Source organism: Schistocerca americana, chromosome 4 (genome assembly GCF_021461395.2).
Source record: "Schistocerca americana isolate TAMUIC-IGC-003095 chromosome 4, iqSchAmer2.1, whole genome shotgun sequence".
In the NCBI taxonomy this organism is placed as follows: Eukaryota; Metazoa; Arthropoda; class Insecta; order Orthoptera; family Acrididae; genus Schistocerca; species Schistocerca americana.
In genome coordinates, this window is record NC_060122.1 from 163,104,866 (window position 1) to 163,125,636 (window position 20,771).

Sequence of the window (20,771 nt, forward strand, 5' to 3'; positions counted from 1 at the left end):
TTGCGCTCCATACTGTCGCATTAACTTTTTTTATTTTACTTCTTTTGTATTCTCTTTTATAATATGCTTGCTTTTACGCTATGTACAACTTCTTCAGTTTAAAATACCTAAATGTATATTAATGGATGTATTACTGCTTCAGTCAAGTATTGCACAGGGTTGAGTGTTTACCACGCCACGCTACTAGTGCCCACCAGGTGGCGCGCTCTACACTACATTTACCTTGAGTCGTAGCTGGTTGCATCACGGTTAGCTCAATGTGTTCTTAAATAAGCTGTACCTGCGGAGTAGTTCTAGGGGTTTTTCAAGGAGGTCTTTATCTACGATTTCTGCTTCTTGACTTTCGCGCTTCACCTCACAACTAACGCTTTTGATTTTAACCTAATGTAAGCTACATACACCGATAACCCAAAACATTCTGACCACTGCCCACCGTGACGTTGGATGCCGCCTGGTGGGGTTGCGGGCACGTGACGCGTTGACAATAGGATGTAAGTGGAGCAGACACGGACGGGGGATCGCCCAAGCGGAGGCATAGGCTGCAAATGGGGAACTCCATTGAGATAAGCGACTCTGACAAGTGGCAGAGCCTGTTGAACGAGTACATCGGAAACGGTGAACCTGGTCGAATGTTCACGTGCTACTGTCGTGAGCGGGCACGGAAGGAGGTAGAAGGTCTGTGAAACTACCACTAGGCGTTAAACGGTTGAACGTCCACGACACTTCACAGGACGTGGGGTTCGAAGGCTTGTCTGCTTTGTAAAATGGGATAGATGGTGATCTGTGGCATCTATACCGAAAGAGCACAATGCTGGTGCACGCGCATGTGTTTTGGAGTTCACCGTTCATCGTACTTTGTTGAACATACTGCTCCACTGCAAACCATCCCACTGTGTTCACATGTTGACTCAGTGACATCATCAATTACGATTGCTGTGAACTCGGTACCATCGCGATTCGACGGTCGATCAATGCAACCGTATCAGTTCTTCGGATAAATCACATTTTTACTACATTAGGTTGATGGGGACAATGTTACGCTTTTTCCCCTCAGTTAGTTACTGGGTGTATTCCAGTCTCTGTCTACCTCTACTGTTTTTACTCTCTACAGCTCCCTCAAGGGTCGTGGAAGTTATTCCCTAGTGTAGTAACAGATGTATTATCCTGTCCCTTCCTTTTGTCACCGTTACACTGTTAAAAGCGGTGGCCCGTTGTTTTCAAGTTACTATTACCTGCTCTAGGGGCTGTGATTTTTGAGATTTTTTGTCTAAACCAGCAAGGCAAAACAGAAGCCACTACTTCCACCACATCAAGTGGATTTAGTGCTCACGTACTCACACTGAGCCGTGAACACTTCCCAGTTTATCAATGGGGTTTAGTTGATCATGATTACTACCGTCATCGGTGCCATGTGTGCAATGGTCGTGCCAGGCGCGCGATATTGAATCTTTATACTATCGTTAGTGGCGCGAGACCAGCACGACCTCATAGCAACCGCTATAGTTCCGCATTATTCTGTTACACTAGGGGTGAGTTCACGTAAGGAAAGATAGAGAATGTAAGATTTACAGACTCATTTATTAAACAGTTGAGAATCGAACAATAATACAACCAAATGGGGGTGGGGGGAAGAAAGAATCGAGTTCAGCAGCCTGCCCTAACGTACGTTCATAACACGCCACGATAGCAGGAGGAAAGGAATTTTAGTAACGATAGCCGTATTATCAAATAGAATCCCATTTAGTAAAGGAAGGGGTTGCAGGCGTGCAACGAACACCACCAGGAATTAGCCAAAGACTAAGAACATGCTACTGTGCGTGAATCGCTCGGTAGCCTTCTGTACTAAAACAATAAAACCCGCAAGACGCGAGACTATTCACAATGACCTATCAGGTTCCCTCTGGGCCGCAGGGCGCGAATCTACAGTGCACGTCGGCGCTCATGCTTACCGAACTTCATCTCCTGGAAGCGGCACGGTCACACCAGAACTGAACTACTGCCCCTTTTCTCCACCACCCATCCGCGGAGGGTGGTTGGTGCCCGCCCGCGAAAGACGGGCGCGCACCTGAATTGGACAATCATAGGGCCGGAATTTCACAGGGATGCGACCTAGCGACGTTAAAATTGAGCAGAAATAGCAGTTACAAGTTTGGTAAGGCAGGTTGGGGAACTGAGAAGAGGAGAAACTTTGGCCACTACTGAATGTTCAAACGATACCACGTGCTTCCCTGGCGGTCGGAAAGCGGTGGTAAACGGGAAGCCATCATGGCTGCTAGGAAGACTGTTGCCGTCGCTCATAAATAAAGGGAATTTCTAGCGCCAAGCTCCTCTCACACATCAGTGTGAGACAAGCTGTAAAAATCGTCAAATAAATCAGGCAACCCATACAGATTATTAGTATTACCTGAATTATTACTTCACCGAGTACCAGAATGCTGGTTTTAGAAATATGAAAAGCGAGTCCTGAATGGTGAATGTAGTGCACGCCTTTCTCTGTTTTTCACATATTCCTTTTCTATCAGGTTCTGGCCAGAGCCTTCTCATTCCTCACCACACCAGTTAACATAATTTTAAACATTTGTCAGTAGTACCACATCTCAAATGCTTCGATCTTATTCTGTACCGGTTTTCCCACGAACTTCTGTTCGGATTTTCCCACAACCCATGGCGACACCAGGACACAGCTGGATCGATCTGATGCCATTCGACCGCGCAGATACAAGCATGAACATCGGGCCAGCGACTTCTTGTGACACTCCTACATTCTCCTGTCGCCCCAGTAGCGCATCAGGTCACCTGCTGGTCGTCTGCCGGTGTGGCCGCTGTGACTTCACTGTGCAGGCCACTCTCATCACGCTGGTACGAGATGGCTGCTGTTAGAGAGACGGCCCACACACAGCGCGTATATCATGAAAAGACATTTCGTACGATTCAATAAGACAATCAAGCGAATCCAGGTCACTTGGTTACTGTTTAAGTGAAGAACATCACTATAGCTGGTCTTTCAAGTTCAAATTTTTACAGATAGTGCATGGAAAACAAGACCTACCTGAGTAATTGGTTAGAGGAGGAGTGGCCAAGATTTCGGCTCGCAAGCTATGCCCTGACTCACATGCTATAGTGTTCGGCCAGCTGGCTGTACACCACCCCACTGCCATGCCACACTGTCTACGTGGGAGGAGGGAGAAGATGGGAAAACTGCAAATGCACCGTACTCAGAATGGCAATGACGTCCCAATGCATACTTGATCTCAAATTTCATACCTCTCAACAAAACAGTTGAATCAGAAATAAATTCAATAAATTCTTTTTGGGTTTTGACCGCATTGTCAATATGTAAACGAAAATACCCTGAAGAATCTCACTTGCAACAGTGACCGAAACGTTGGTAGTTTTACATATTGACAATGCGGTCACAAAATCAGAAAAAAATTATTGCTTGTGACAATGGCAGTGGAAGACTATGATTGTAAAAAAATAAGTTGTTTCCACGTCTTGCAATGTCATACTGTGGGCAGTGTCCAGTGAAACCTACCAAAAATGCAACGTCTGCAGTCCATTCCAGATGTTAACATTTTAGTTCCTGCAACTCCTTCTTCCTTAATAATGTAACAGCGGATTTATATAAAGAACTGACTTAATCAAATTGCAGTAACATATAAAATCACCACACTCTTTGCTCAGTGCCATCGAAAATTGCTACGACTGGCTGTGGAATAATGCATGCGACATCAGAAATTTTACTGTTCGTACCACCAGTATCGCCAGGTGCTCCATGTCTGCAAATTTAGCGCAAAGTACATCTTGGTTCAAATGGCTCTGAGCACTATGGGACTTAACATCTGAGGTCATCAGTACCCTTGAACTTAGAACTACTTAAACCCAACTAACCTAAAGACATCACACACATCCATGCCCGAGGCAGGATTCGAACCTGCGACCGTAGCGGTCACGCAGTTCCAGACTGACGCACCTAGAACCGCACGGCCACTCCGGCCGGCAAAGTACATCTTGATGTCTAAGAATAATGAATCACTACTGTCGCTCATTGTAATTTTCTGCTCTTTCATCGTAAAGTAAAGCTTTTCCAGATTGGTACTGTAAAGTCGTTCCATAACAAACAAGCAGTAGGCATCAGTTATGCGACTGCATAATAGATATTGAGAACTATCATCCCTCTCTTCTGTCATTCCCATTGATTTTTAAAGGCTTGTGACATTATGTCGCTAGACTGCCTCTTTTGTACAAACGTAAACTGGGCCCGAGAACGTTCTGCATACCATAAACAAGTAGTGAAGGGCAAGCAGCACTGACACCACGATTCTGCCGAGCTGAAAAGATTTGTGGCAACCGCAAAATGACACATGGAATTATTGCATGCAATGTCTCGCAGTAGTGGATACTTCCGAGAAGAACCGAGCGAACGAATCCCATAAAGTCGAGCATACGCATTCTTCAGAAACAAAGTATAGAGGCAGTCTGAAAATCTAGTAAGGGCATTGCAGGATAGCCTGTGCTGAGAAATAATAGTAAGGAAGGAAATTCGGTACGTAGCGCCGTTTCCGAGTTAATTAGCATTGAAGTTAGCCAGGCAATAACAGCGAAAATTCAAGTAGGTGAAGCCAAAAGTGCTTTTCCGAACAAGAGAGCGATACAAAAATTGTACATGGGATGGTAGTAAGGATCTATCCCGAGCCAAACGATGAGCAGTCTCGTGTGGCATCATCTACGCTGTGGGTGCAGCCGACGCTAGTTGTAGAAGGCATTCTTGACTATAGCACAGCGATCGGCATAAAACGCTAAAAATCAATAAAAACAGTCTCGCTCGCGTTTTCAGATTTTTTTATTTGTTAGCAACCGGTTTCGGCCCTTTCCTCAGACCATCTTCAGGCTTATCACCGCCATTATGTCTGCTGTTGGCGGCAGACGGAGCGAGACCCGTAGAAGAACGATGACAAAACAATACACACTAAGTAACGAATACTAGCAACAGGGGTTCTCAAGTTGATTCCGTATTTCTAGATTTCCACAACGCATTTGACACCGTTTTTTCACAGAGACTTCTACTCACGCTGCATGACTATGGAATGTCGCATCACTCGTGCGACTGGATTCATGAGTTCCTGTCAGAAATTTCACAGTACGTGGTAAACGACAAAGAATCGTCTAGTAAAACCGTGACACCTGTCGTTCCCCAGGGAAGTTTTGTAGGTCCTCTGCATTTATTAAATTATATAAACGATTTAGGAGACGATCTGAGAAGTGTGTACATGAGTGCACGCGCCTGTGTGTGTGTGTGTGTGTGTGTGTGTGTGTGTGTGTGTGTGTGTTTTGGGTGGAGCTTACAGGCGCTCAACACAAAAGTCATCAGCCCCCTTACACGTATTAAAAGAAACGAATGTGGAGTAAATGACTAAAACTGTTGACACACATTGAGGAGGAAACCTATAAAATGACACATTCACTCATGCCCACCTCACTTGCGATGACCCACACAAAAATCACTCTATCTCACACGCCTTAAAATAACTTAGAAAGGGTGAAAGGTGCGATATATGGGATTAAAAGTAAAGTAAAACCACAGAAGAGTTACATTAAAGGCTTAAGGTAATGTGACTGGCTGACCACTTAAGAAAAAAAACTCATTAACAACTTCACCCTAAAATTTTAGGGAACGAGTTGGACAAATCACCGAATCTTAAAACTCTCACTACATTCGTTTCAACGTTACGTAAAATAGAGAGCAAACATGTCGGCGTATCTGCTACTGCTCTCTGGTCGGAAAATAAAATACAGTCTAAAGAAATGTGGCGCACAGCGACCTTTACACCATAAGCACCACACATTAGAGGAGCGATAAACCATGCATAATAGTTCTGTGACCTTTGCGAAGACGAATAAGGAGGCCCTCGTCTCGTCGACGTAGCGGCAAAGAGGTACGCCACGGCCGAGTTGTGGGCCTTACTAGACGGAGATTATTGTCTGTCCCTTATAGCCACTCATATTTCCATCGAGGCAAGACTTTGTATCTCAACAGTGAGGCAATGGTATGCCGCCGGCCGTTGTGGTCGAGCGGTTCTAGGAGCTTCAGTCCGGAACCGCGGTGCTGCTACGGTCGCAGGTTCGAATCCAGCCTCGGGCATACATGTGTGTGGTATCCTTAGGTTAGTACGGTTTAAGTAGTTCTAAGTGTAGGGCACGAATGACCTCAGATGTTAAGTCTCGTAGTGCTTAGAGCCATTTGAACCATTTGATGGAATGCATGGTGTGGTACACTCAGATAACTGAGGATCACGAGACGCTTCCTCGGCTGATACATCCGAACTTTCGTTCCTTGCCATATACTCATATGCCCTGGTACTAAGCAGAAAGACGCCTACTTCCCCAGTCGTTGTACTTGTGGGAGGTCATCCTTTATACTGTGGACTACCTTATCTGCTGGGTACAAGCGTTTTGGAGAATGAAGGGCTCTCAGAGAGTCGGAAAAGACAGGTAATTCAGCATTCGAGATCACTAATCCGCTGCAGCGCCCGGACGATCGCATATAACCGCGCGTCGAAGACAGTAAAGCCGCGAGGCAATCGGACCTTGAGGACACAATCAGGGAAAACAACAGAGCAACCAATTAAGTCCCCCTGTTTCGATCTATCCGTAATGACAGCTTCAGAGTTTATATGCACAGCTAAAATGACCTTGAATAACGTATTAGAAAATATCTAGGACTGCAATCTCTTCTGTACTGCACCAAACGTAAAATTAATCTGGGCCTCTGCAGTAACCATGCTGGCAGGTCGTCAGTCCCCTGGATTTGCAGTTGCACGTTCTCCACACCAAGTGACTCCAGCGCATTTTGGGTACGGATCCCAGACGGCACTGTTGCACGTGGACGATTGGGGAAAAGACGTTTCAGAGGTGGACGTGCAACAGTACGGTGTGCAGGTGAAGTCAGAGCTGTACGGAACACACATGCCTCACGCACCGTGAAGAGCTTCCACCTGATGGGTGGTTCCCCATCTTCTGCACGGATACTGGATACGGACTGGTCCTGCAAGCCTGGTGGCCAGCATAAACTCCTAATGGTGGATAATGTCAATAATCTTCACGTAAGAGGGCCTCGCTGACAAATACACTGTGAACCCACAGCCTAGCAGTGAATGCACGTCCTGTCTGCTCCCCAAGACCTATGGCTAAGGCATTTTACGATATTCAGTGCATTCTGGATGGTAATCAAGACAGTTTTATGTCAAAAATGGGGCCCAGACAACATGTTCGGCCTTTGAAATGTAATATCATATCCCTCAAATGAAAGTCAGGTGAATTTAAAATAAGACGAGAAAGATTAAAATGAACGCACACACATACACATAGACTTATCTGCAGAAAACTGAAAACCTGTATTTGCAGCCCATTCCTTTAAACCGCCCACTGCAAGCTGCAACAATCGAATCGCTGTTGCAACACTGGAAGAGGAACAGAAAACAGCAAAATCGTCTACAGATGAGGAGCACTCTATGGGACTCCATACCATAGGAGTGATACTGTTTAAGGCTATGGTAAAGAGGGTATTACTTAAAACACTGCCCTAAGGCACACAATTCTCCAGCTCAAAACCAACAGACAATGTGTCGCCAACGTGTGATCTAAAATATCGCCGAGACAGGAAAGACCGTATGATGATGGGGAGGTGGCCACGGAAGCCCCATTCATGGAGCCGCATGAGAATACTGTGTCTGGCCTCAAAGACTGTATCGAAACAGTAATGATTAAGTAGGAAAGCCAGCTGAATGACCGCCTCTAGTGAAGTTGTCGGAGAGGACTGACATCTCCGGAATCCACACTGAGAGCGGCTAAAGACTTGCCTGCTCTCTAGTAACCAGACCAGGCGACGGTTAGCCATTCGCTGCATAGTCTTGTAAGGCGCCAGGCAAATCCAACACCTTCCATGAAAACCCTGACATGATAAGCAATTCTAGTAGTATGTCACATAGCTCCGAACAAATCGTGACATTAAATTAACCAAAGTAATACGAGTAACGAGTGAGCAAATGGAATACCACAGACTAACACAAGAATGCCTAAATGCATGGCATACCTTCCCACCGTGAGACAGACGCAGTTCCGAGGGGAGAAACGAGAACAGAAGCCGAGATCAGAACCGTGTAAAGCTAGAAGGCCCTACGATAAGGGACGGACTCCCACGTTGCCAGCTAACTGACAGGACCATCCCCCAGCCCATGTTAAAAGCTAGAGCCCTCCAGAAGAACAGTATAGATCTTACGATAACACAAAAAGGGCCACACCAGCCGCAAGTTTTAGAGTGAGACTTTTTCGCGTTTCTGTTATGTTGCAAACGTTAAAAACATTGCCCCACCACGAAAAGTATAACGTTTCTCATTGGATAGACAGAATTTTTGTAGGTGGAGCTTAAGGTTAACATTGTGACCCTGATTGGTCAGATGAAATCACAGCCAGACAGTTTTTTTTTTAAACCAACTTCGGTAAATTGTAGTAAGGAGAAGTTAGAAAAGAGTTGCTTCCGAGACGGCGAGATGCATGGAGCTGCGCCGGCCGCCGCCCCCTGACAAACACCGACAAGGTAATGAACGCACGCGATGCCGAGTTTTTGACCGCATAAGGCTTCACTCAGAACTGCAGAAGTCTCATCTGTTACACCCCCTTTTTACGTAATACTAGTGTCGATCGTCAATTAAATCTCATGGTATTCACATTTGCTACGTAAGTTAAAATTTGAAACGCGATGATTTTTCTGTTATGTAATTATTGAGAAACCACATCAGCCACTGTAATTTACGACAAGTTAGATAAGTAATTCAAGATAATTGAGGATCACTGTAGACCATTTTGATAGTTTTCTCTTTTGTGAAACTTAATTTAAACCTAGATTATAGATGTGATATGGCATAGGTCATCCTTCGATCCATTGTAGAACTTGGAAATCCATTCAGGGAATATTCGTTCACATTTTTGTTGAACGCAGTTGCTTTTATCATCCTGTATTAAAACATTTCCTTTTATCAATAGTGCAATTTATAAACAATGTTTCGTGAGTAGAATAAAATTTCCAATGGTAAACTTAACTGCTTTTTTGATGTTATTTTACCAGCTAACAAAAAATAGGAAAGCCTTGAACCACTTCCACTAAATTTAGTTAGTATTAAGATTCTTTTACAGGGAGTGCAGTGGAGCTGACGCTGAAATCATTAAGTATTTGATTATATCATCGCTAGTCTCACTACCGAGTGAGGTGGCGCAGTGGTTAGCACACTGGACTCGCACTCGGGAGGACGACGGTTCAATCCCGTCTCCGGCCATCCTGATTTAGGTTTTCCGTGATTTTCCTAAATCGCTTCAGGCAAATGCCGGGATGGTTCCTTTGAAAGGGCACGGCCGATTTCCTTCCCCATCCTTCCCTCCGTCTCTAATGACCTCGTTGTCGACGGGACGTTAAACACTAATCTCCTCCTCCTCCTAGTCTCACTGAACTCTTCTGAACTCTACATGTGTGGTCTGGCGTCTCCTTACCAGCAACAGGTCCCAGGTTCAAAGTAGTCAATTCCCTAAAAAACACGCTCAGAGCGTCGTTGCGCGAAAGTGGTAGGGAGACACGACATAGAACAACAGACACCACGCAGACTGTTAGAGTCTTTCCTACGCAGCTTGTGAAGGCAACACTGTGGTAACTGCTGCGGCATGTACTGTGCTTTCCTGGTTTTAGGAGATGTATCAAAACTGCCTCTTTCGAATAATTGGAAAACGGACCAGTCTGCTGTATTACATCCAGGAAGATTTGCTTTGACACTTCTGGCAAATGTTGAAGCGTGTAGTACCTGATTTGGTCGTTACTGGATGCAGTATCACAAGTGCCAGACAGTTAAGATTCCCGTTCGCACATGTAGAATGGGGAGTTGTCAGAATAAGAATTTGTGACGTCCAACTTGTCCATCTCTACAGTCGTACAGTAGCTGCGAAATGCCAGATCGTTGCCGGCATTTGCAATAGATTTTGCAAAATGCTCTGCCATCGTCTGAGCGACGCCTTCAGATGTTGTTTGGAGACACGCATGTTTTAGTATTGCTGTTATTGGTAAACGACCGGAAGTCCTTCGAATGGCTTCCCATAAAGTGAAACACTTACCATGACCTTCTCTTGGTCTCTTTAATTACGCATCTAGCGTTGGCTCTAACGACTCTAGTGGCTGTAAAGCTGTCTGCTATTGGACGGCATTTAAACCATCGAAGAGCTGCAAGCCTGTCCCGGACTGCTGAAACGCACTTACCAGTCCAGCAATGTACAGGTTGCTTCCTAAGACGACCTGGAGACTTTTTGGTGGTACCTGAAGGCATGATGGATCCCTTGTATTATGTGGTCCACCCATTCCTGAATCCTGTCATGGTGTTCAAACACAGCTATTTGGCTGAATGGCATCCCGTTAGCCATGCTGACCGTCCATTTCGGTGGCTCTTGCTTAAGGTGACTGATGGACTGGCGGCGCGTAACCAGTAACCAGCTGAGGTACCTCGGGGTCGCCAAGTCAATGCTGAGCCCCAAAGTGCCAATCTGAGCAGACCTTTGAGAATGTTTGCAGATGATGCTGTCATTTATCACCTAGAAGCCGGCCACTTTGGCCGAGCGGTTCTAGGCGCTTCAGTCAGGAACCGCACTGCTACTACGGTCACAGGTTCGAATCCTGCCTGTGTGTGATGTCTTTAGTTTACTTATGTTTAAGTAGTTCTAAGTCTAGGGGACTGATGACCACAGATGTTAAGTAACATAGTGCTTAGAGCCATTTGAACCGTTTTTTGAACCACTTAGGAAAAACATCAGAAAACCAAAAGCAATTGCCAAAAGACAGACTTAGAGACTGGAAAGGCAGAAAATTTTTCTGAACTTGGTTCGAAGAACCCTATACCAGGAGTAATGATGTAGATATGGACGTAGATATTAAACGATTCTGTATGCTGAAAGTCTTTTATAATACACCGGTAATCTGACTGCTTCCTTCAACAAGTATGTGACGGATTTCCGTCTGCTGCTGTTAAAGCTTTGCCCTCCAGGGATGAAGATGTACCGATAGCAGAAACTATTAAAGTCATAGATTTAGCGGCGATGCCACAAATGTAGATAAGTAATCCACGTGACGAACGGTCACGCAAGTCGGTCGCTTGATGAACTGAGAGCATGGCAACGTAACAGACCATCTCCAATTATTTTTAAGTTGTCTGTCTTCTGACTAGATTGCCACGAATTCTTCTCTTGTGTCACCCTTTCCATCTCATAGTAGCAACTGCAACTTACATCCTCCTTTATTTGCTGAATGTATTCGAAACTTCTTCATCTACATTCTTCCTATACAGTTTTTACCCTCCACACCTCCCTCTAGTAATACGTTTTAACTGTTGTCCTATCACCCCCTCTCTTCTTATTATCAATGATTTACATATGCCGGCCGGGGTGGCCGAGCGGTTCTAGGCGTTACAGTCTGGAACAACGCGACCGCTACGGTCGCAGGTTCGAATCCTGCCTCGGGCATGGGTGTGTGTGATGTCCTTAGGTTAGTTAGGTTTAAGTAGTTCTAAGTTCTAGGGAACTGATGACCACAGAAGTTAAGTCCCATAGTGCTCAGAGCCATTTTTTGATTTACATATATTCCTTCCTTGCCGTTTCTGCGGTGGTGTAGCGACACGTCTCAAATTTTTCCATTCTCTTCTGTTACAGTCTCGCCACAGTCCACGTTTCACTACCATAGAACGCTGTGCTTCAAATGTACATTCACAGAAACTTCTTCCTTCAATGAAGGCCTGTGTTTGATACTTCTCTTAGCCAGGAATGATCTTTTTTTCAGTACTAGTCTTCTTTTTATGACCTCCTTGCTTCATCCATTATGAGTTATTTTACTGGCCAGGTAGCAGATTCCTTTACTTCATATGTCCCGTGAACCCCAATTCTGAAGTTAAATTTCTCGTTGTTCTCAATTCAGCTGTTTCTCATTCATTCTTTCTTCAGTTTACTCTCAATCAATAATCTGTACTCATCAACCTGTTGTCCGCCCCCGGTAGCTGAGTGGTGAGCGTGACAGAATGCTAATCCTAAGGGCCCGGGTTTGATTCCCGGCCACGTCGGAATTTTCTCCGTTCAGGGACTGGGTGTATGTTGTCCTAATCATCATCATTTCATCCCCATCGACACGCAAGTCGCCGAAGTGGCGTCAAATCGAATGACTTGCACCCGGCTAACTGTCTACCCGACAGGAGGCCCTAGTCACACGACGTTTTAATCAACCTGTTCATTCCATTCAACAGATCTTGCAATTCTTCTTTACTTCCATGACATCATCGAATCTTATTACCATAATCTTCTCACTCTGAATTTTAATCCCGTCCTTGCTTTTAATTTCACCGAAGGTTCTTTTGACTTTTCTACAAGCTGAGTCAGTCCTTCCAACAATCACCTCTTTTTCTGTTTCTTCACATTTTTCATGCAGCCATTTCGCCTTAACTTGCCTGTAATTTTTATTCATTTCATTCCTAAGCGACTTGTATTTCTGTATTCCTGAATTTCACTGATCATATTTGTAATTCCTTCTTTCATTGCTCATCTGAAGTAATTTTTATGTTACCCCTGTTTCCTTGTACGGATGTTTTTCCTTCCAGCTTCTGTGACTGCCCTTATTGGAAACGTCCGTTGCACTTCAAATGAACTGCCTACTAAGCTCTTCTTTGTTGCAGTACCCTTGGCCTCAATTAACTTCAGCAGAAGCTCATTATTACTTACCACCTCCGTATCCTACTTCTTTGCACATTCATTCTTCGCGTTTAGTGTCTTAAATTTCGGCCTACTCTTTATCATTATTGAATTGTGACCTGAGTCTATTTCTGCTCCTTGGTACGCTTTAAAATACGGAATCAGATTTCGGAGTCTCTGTCTGATGTGATGTAAGTAACTAGGATCTTCCTTTACCTTCATGGTTTTCCTTAGTCTACGCCTCTTCTAGTGATCCTTGAACAGAGTATTCTCAATTACCAGCTGAAATTTATTGCAGAAAATTAGTCATTCCCACTACCAACCCCATATTCTACCGTAACCATTTCTTTTACTACTTCCCGTACATCCGCACTCCAATCTCCCATGACTATTATATTTTCATCTTCCTTTACATACTGAATTACCCGTTCATTATCTTCATATACTTTCTGTATCTCTTCATCTCCTGCTTGCGACGTTGACATGTGTATCTGTACCAAATATGTTAGTATTGGCTCATTGTCGATTCCGATGAGAAAAACCCTTTCATTGAAAAGTTCACTGTAGCCCGCTCTCTGCCGTAGCTTCCTATTCGTAACGAATCCTACCCCCTTTTCACAATTTTCTGCGGCTGTTGGTATTACTCTATACTCGCCTGACCAGAAATCCTTTTCTTCTCTCCATTTGACTACACTGGCACCTACTATATCTAGATGTATATTTTCTAGCTTCCCTATCAGGTTCAAACTTCAGACTTTCCACGATCCGATTCGTAGGACGCTTCGTTTCGGTCGTTATAATAGTCTTTTTCTTATGGTCACCTCTCCTTGGTAGTCCCCTCCCAGAGATCCAAATGGGGGGCCAGTCTGTACTCTTTTGCCAATGGAGAGACCATCGTGACATTTTCCAATAACAGATGTCCTGTGGATACAAATTACGTGTCTTTAATGGAATAGTTTCGATTTCCATCTGGATCCTCAAGCAACTGATCACTGTTAATTATTCCACCTTGCAAGGGCATTTCCCACCCCTAGGACAAGAGAGTGCCCTGAACCTCTCTTCGCTTCTCAGCCCTTCTCTGACAAGGCCGTTGGAAGAACTAGGATGATTTCCTATACCGGAATAATATTTATTCAAAATGCAAGCAGCAGCCAGGTTCAAACTCGGGACGCAAGTCGTTATGATTATTGATCTAACACACCACTCCAACACCTCAAGTGGCTCTACGTCGCAACACTTGAAGTGTGACAGGCCGCGTAAGGAGGAAATGAGTTTCTCTTCAGACAGTTACTTCTAGCAGATTATCGCCAGCTACGTCGTAGCACCGCCTCCTTACTGCCGCTACCGATGCATTTTAAGTACGATACCGCTACATCCACTGGACTCCGCTGAATTTGTTGTCTCACCTTCTGTACCAGCACGAAATTTGATTCCATCAGCGGTACTCAGTCACAAGTAATACGGTCTTCATAAATTGATCGCGTTAGTCCAAATGTCACAGACTGCATGCTGTGAAGGACGCTACAGTTTATGGACCTTCAAATGTCAGATTCTTCTAGTTGGATTCTTTTCTTTAGTTGTATTAATGTTTCATGGCCTGTAAATAACGTCACTTCAAACAAGGAATTTAAAATGAAATATTGCAATCATAAGAAAGGAAGTTAAGGACGTGGGATCTGCATAAGTTGAAAGAACCAGAGAAGACTTCCAGAGGGAGTATTAGGCAAAAACTGACTGAAGCAGACTTAAGGAAAGCAGTAGAGGACGAACAGTTATATGAAAGTGATGGCAGTAGACTATCAAATAGGTAAAATAACAAGATCCAGTAGAAATCTGGATGACGCAGGAGATATTGGATTTGACTGGTGAAAGGAGAAAATACAAAAAGCGCAGCAAACGGGAGCAGGCGAAAGAGAATACACACGTCTAAAATATGAGAGTGACAGGAAGTTCAAAACGGCTAAGCAGGAATGGCTAGAGGACGAATTTGTAGTCGTGGGAACGTATATAACTGGGGGAAAGATAAGTATCGCTTGTATGAAAATTAAACAGATGCATGTATAAAAGAAATGCAGCTATATGAATATTAAGAGCTGATATGAAAAACCCAGTACTAAGCAAAGAACGGAAATAAAAGTGGTAGAAATATATCTGGGGGCTATATCAAAGAAATTAACTTGAAAGCAAAGTTATAGAAGGGGTAGAGGGCGTCGATGAAGCTAACAGATACGATACCCCGTGAAGAATTTCATAGAGCTCCGTAAGACTTAAGTAGATAGGACTGCAAAGAAAGCAAGGGGGACAGATGTGGACGTTAGCGAACTATAAGTTGAATAAGCTATGGTTGTAAAATACTAATTCGAATTATTTACAGAAGAATGGAGGGACTGATTGAAGCAGACCTTTAGGAAGAAATGTAGGAACATGCGAGACAATACTGACCCTAGGACTTACATTAAAAGATGGATTAATGAAAGGTAAACCTGCATTTACAGTTTTTGTAGTTCTGGAGAAAACTTTTTTACAATGTAGATTGGAATAATTCTTTGAAATTCTGATGGAGACTGGGGTAAAATACAGAGAGCGAATGATTACAAACAACTAGTACAGAAACCACAGACCAATTATACTAGTTGAGATGCAGAGAAGGGAACAGTGTTTGAAATGGCAGTGTGACTGTATTATATCGTATCTGGACATTGGGCAAGCAATAAAGGAAAGCAAAGAAACATTTGGAGAAAGAGTTAAAGAAGAATAAATACAATCTTTGTGGTTTTCCAGTGACGCTGAAATCCATGCAGAGACAACTAATGATATTGTCTCTGCACCGGTGTTTATACGCGACACCGAATTAAGTATGAAAGTAACTATGTCTCCCACGTAACTGTTAGTGCAAGACAGAGATATACCCTGGGACAGCATCGATGGTACGGTGAGACCCTTGTACTTTTCCCCCTCTGACTGACTTAAAATTCTCCCATGCATTCATGCACATTTGACAGTAATATACACAAATTCATGTAGTGTGATTTGTAGTAAGCATTAATAGTTTGTTTCCCTGGTGTTTCTTTTGACTAGATGTGATATTTTAATAACAAAATAATGTTTCTGTTGTAGAATTCACTTAGCATGTCATGCAAGAGGTATTTTAAAACTGAGTGTGACCACCGTGCTAAGCAAAAATATGCATAGCACCATGTTTTTTAACGAAACGACAATGATATGTCCCCATCCGTTATTACTATGCTTGTTTGACGCTACGAGCAATGTATTTCCTCTTTTTTCTTTTTATCATGGTGTGTTGTATGATTTTAGATGTACTTGAAAATGGACAGTGTCTAAAAACAGAAGTGAAAATACAGTAACTTAAAGTACAGCCTGTTGTACCGCGTACCTTAGAGCAGGCAGAATGAAGATTGTCTTGGAAGGAGGATATCAGTTGAACATTAACAAAAGCAAAAAAAGTTTAATAGAATGTATACGAATTAAAACAGGCAATACCGAGGGAATTAGACCAGAAAACGGTGCAGTAAAGGTTGTAGGTAGAGGTCTGCTATTTAGGCAGCAAATGATGATGACCGAAATACAAAGGTTACAAGTGTAGCGTACTATGGAAGTGAAACGTGGACGATAAACAGCGCAGACAAGAAGAGAATATAAGCTTTTAAAAAGGGTTTCGACGGAAGAACGCTGAAGTTAGATGGGTAGATAATGTAACCACAATGAGGAGCTACTGGATAGAACTGGGAAGAAGAAAAATTGTCGCATAACTTGACTGGATTGGTTGACAGGACACATTCTGAGATATCGAGGAATCAATAGTTTGTCACTCGAGTGTATTGTGGGAGGGGGGGGGGGGGGGATAAAATTATAAAGGGTCACGAAGAAAGGAATAAGCAGAGTGAAAAGGTTTCAGTAGGTATTCGCAGATGAAGAGGTTTACACAGGTTAGAGTACTGCGGATAGCTGCATCAGTCAACTCTTTGGACTGAAGACCACAACAACAACAACGAAACGGGTTACATCGTCTCTGTAGGTTACAGTACCTTTGTCCAACTGGTGCTCGACCTCTAATGTCCTTGACGGAGGTAGCGTTCCTTGTCATCCGTCATCTCGGAGCTTCCGTGGCTTCCTGTGTAGTCGGGTCGCGGCGACGTGCGGCACGCGAGGCGAACTACGCGATGCACTGCTCCGGAAATGAGTAGTAAAAGCTTAATGGTGGAACCGGATTAATTCATTACACTGCTGAACACGCAAAACGTGGGTCACATGTAAAATGATACACTATGTTCGAAGTTCTCAGAAAAATAGGTGTAAGCTGTAACGAAACACGGTGTAACACACTACTATTATTTATAAAGACGGAGAAGGAACAAACAGAACGGAAAACCAAGAGTGAAGTGCTTGGATTTAAAAGATTGTTTGACAATGATACAGGCTCCCTCCCCTAGTTATCAATCTACCCATCGGGGAAACAAGGACAGAATTAATGGAGACAATTCAAGAGTGGGTTTAAAATTCGGGGTGTAAGGATATCAGCTCACAATGGAACAGTGTTATTGTCCCTGTACGTTGTGTATTGTTGAGATCTGACGGGCTTCTGAAGTAAAATTTAAAAAGTTCAAATTACAATAATAAATTTCTTGAGGGAAGTCATTGTCCCGCATAGGCTGTTTTTATTTCATGCTTTTTCGCTTTTAATTAATTTACTCCTCCCCATTCCCCTGGGCATTTTCTTATTACCTGATAGCGAAATAACAAATATAAAGGATGGTTCAAAGAACATGATATAAAGTATGTTAAATTCTTGATTTCACATGTATTGTAATAAAACATATATTAGCATTTCAGGAGAATGCCTGAGTGCAGCAAAGAAAGAAGAAGCAATACGGAATCACTGATCTTGGAAGAAAGATCATTTATCGTAAGAAAATTTTATGAGAATAACCGCAGTAATGTCACCGTTCAACGGGCATGTCCGTCAGAGTTCTGAAAGAAAAGGCCGTCTCGTGAAGTGTTAATCAAGAATATCGAAGCGATTTTGAAGCCATCAGGTGGTCGATGCTCTGGTCCTCATCTCACACTGACTTTCATTGTTGACTAGTTTGCGGCCAGAGTCGAATCTACCGGGAGTGTTTGGGATGCAAGAAGTCAGGCATCCGGATGAAAATCCTCAGTCGTTACCAACAACAACACGGAGCGTGTCCGCGCATTCTTAGAGGATCAACCAACCACATTTACTCGACAGGCGTCCCAACAGTTAAACATACTCAAAACATCATTACAAAGGCTCACGAAAGTCGAGGGGAGGAGTCCATACAAGTTCAAAATGTGCAAGCCACTCCTGCAGGGGGACACTGCGGCGGACAGATTTCGCAGAACACATGATCGAGGGACTTGAAAATGGTGCCATCAGTGAACACAAGATCAAGTTCAGTGATGAGAGACATTTTCAGTTGAATGGTTACATGAAGAGACAAAACTGTCGCCAATGACATTCTCATCTGAGAGTCGTCTCGTCACTGTATCCACAAAAGGTTCACGTTGTAGTGTGCCATATCGTGAAAGCAGATCATTGGTCCGATATTCATTGACGGTATGTTCACAGAAGTATCGAGAGTTCCTGGAGCGCTACTACTTTGACCAAGAAGAGAACCATCTCAACATGACTCGCCAGTTCTGGTTCATGCACATTGGGGCTCGTCCCCATGGAACTGCTGACGTCTTCACGTTGCTTGAAACAACGTTCGGTGAGAGTCTGATTGCATTGTATGCAGAGAAATTAAGAGGACACGGGATGGAGTGGCCCCCATACAGTCCGGACCTCAACCCGTGAAACTTTTTCTCGTGGGGTCACATCAAGGACAGAAGTCACACTCCAGCGCATTATGACAGAGTTTCGGTAAAGGCTCTGTAATACTGTACCAGGGGACGGTCGACATTTCGAGCACATTGTACATCAAATGTCATTCATATCTGTATTCAACACAATAAGGTTCATGTTCTTGAATGTTGACTTTTTTCCACAACGCTCGCTTCCTTTCTATCATGGTTCTGGCCACCCTGTACATCAAAACTTTTTGCACATCTCCATCACAGTGAAAAACTGTAATCGCATATCTTATCTTCCACACATTAGAGTTGAGGAAGCTCCACCTATTGAAATCCCTAATAAAGGTTACTAGTGAAGGCTGTGGTAACGAGCACAACCTGCGTGTACAATGACGTGACCTTAAGTCATGGGATAGCGATATGCGCTTCCACACATGGCGGTAGTATCGTATACAAAGGTGTAAAAGGACAGTGCAATGCAGAGCTGTCAACTGAACTCAGGTCATTTATGTCCGCCCCCGATAGTTGAATGGTCAGCGTGACGGATTGTCAATCCTCTGGGGTTCGATTCCAAACTGGGTCGGGGAATTTTCTCCGCTCAGGAACGGGGTGTTGTACTGTCCTCATTATCATCCTCATCGACTGTAGGTCGGCGAAGTGGCGTCAAATTGAAAGACCAGCACCCGGCGAACGGTCTACCTGACGGAGGGCCCTAACAATACCAGAAAATAAAATAAAATAAAGGTCATTTATGTGCGAAAGCTTCCCACGTGACTACGGCCGCACGACGAGAATTAAAAGTCTTTAAAAGCAGAATGATAGTTGAGTAGGCACATGAGACATTCTGTTCCGGAAATATGTAGAGAATTTAATTTTCTGAATCCCCAGGATCTAGAGTGTGACGAAAATACCAAATTTTAGGCATTACCTCTCACCAAGGGCAACACAGTCACCGACCCCTTTAACTTAACGACCGAGAACAGTGTCATTTGCGTAGAGTTGTCAGTGCCAACAAACCGCAGAAGTCCAAATCAGTGCCAAATAATCGCAGAAATGAATGTGGGACGTACGACAAACGTATCTGTTGCGACAGTGCGAAGAAATTGCACGTTAATGGGCCATGGCAGCAAAGGACCGACACGAATGCCCTTGCAAACAGCAAAACATCGCTTGTAGGGCTACTGTCGGGCTCTAGACTACGCTGGTTGACTGGAAAACGGTGGCCTGGTCAGTTGAGTGCTGGTAGGGTTCGAGTGTGGCTCAGCCCCTATGAAGCCTTGGACAAGCTACTCTGCAAGCTGGTGATGGCTCCATAATGGTGTGGGCTCTGTTTACATGGAATAGGCTGGGTTCTCTGGTCCAACTGAATCCATCTTTGACTGAGAATGGTTATGTTGGGATATCTGGAGACCATCTGTAGTAGTTCATGCACGTCATGTTCCCTAACAACGATGGAATACTTATGGATAACAATGGGCCATGTCACTGGGCCACAACTGTTCGCGACTGGTTTGGGGAACAATCTAGACAGTTCGAGCGAATGGTTTGACCTCCCAGATCGCCCAGCAGGAATCTCATCGAACATTTGTGGGACACAGTCGAGAGGTCAGTTCGTGCACAAAATCCTGCGCCGAAAACAGATTCGCAATTATAGACGGCTATAGAGCCAGCAAGACACAGTTATCCAGCAACGGGCTTCCAACGACTTTGTTGCTGCACTACGCCGGTCAAAATGGGGTCTAACACGATGTTAGGAGGTATCCCATAACTTGTCACCTCAGTGTACACAACTAATCAGTACAGGTCACATAAAAGGCGGAAAAATAATGATTGCATTTGGTAAGACAAGTCAAATGACATTAGAACTTACTTACAGAGATGTGAATTCCGTATGTAAAATGATAAACTGCAAACTTTATGCGGTTTCTCGCCGCTGCGCCAGCACAAAACATATTAAAATCGCTTAGTTGACATATCAAATAAAACTGCACATAACTTGGTCAATGTAAAAAAGTCAAACAGTATATTCATCTGCGAATTTCTCTAAGCAGAACCGACATTACGTGAATGACACAATTCCAGGACGTTGGACTGGAAAAGGAGAACCCGGTGTCCTCCCAGGTCTCCAGACCTCACATCTTGCCACTTTTATCTGCGGGGTTACGTAAAAGATCGCG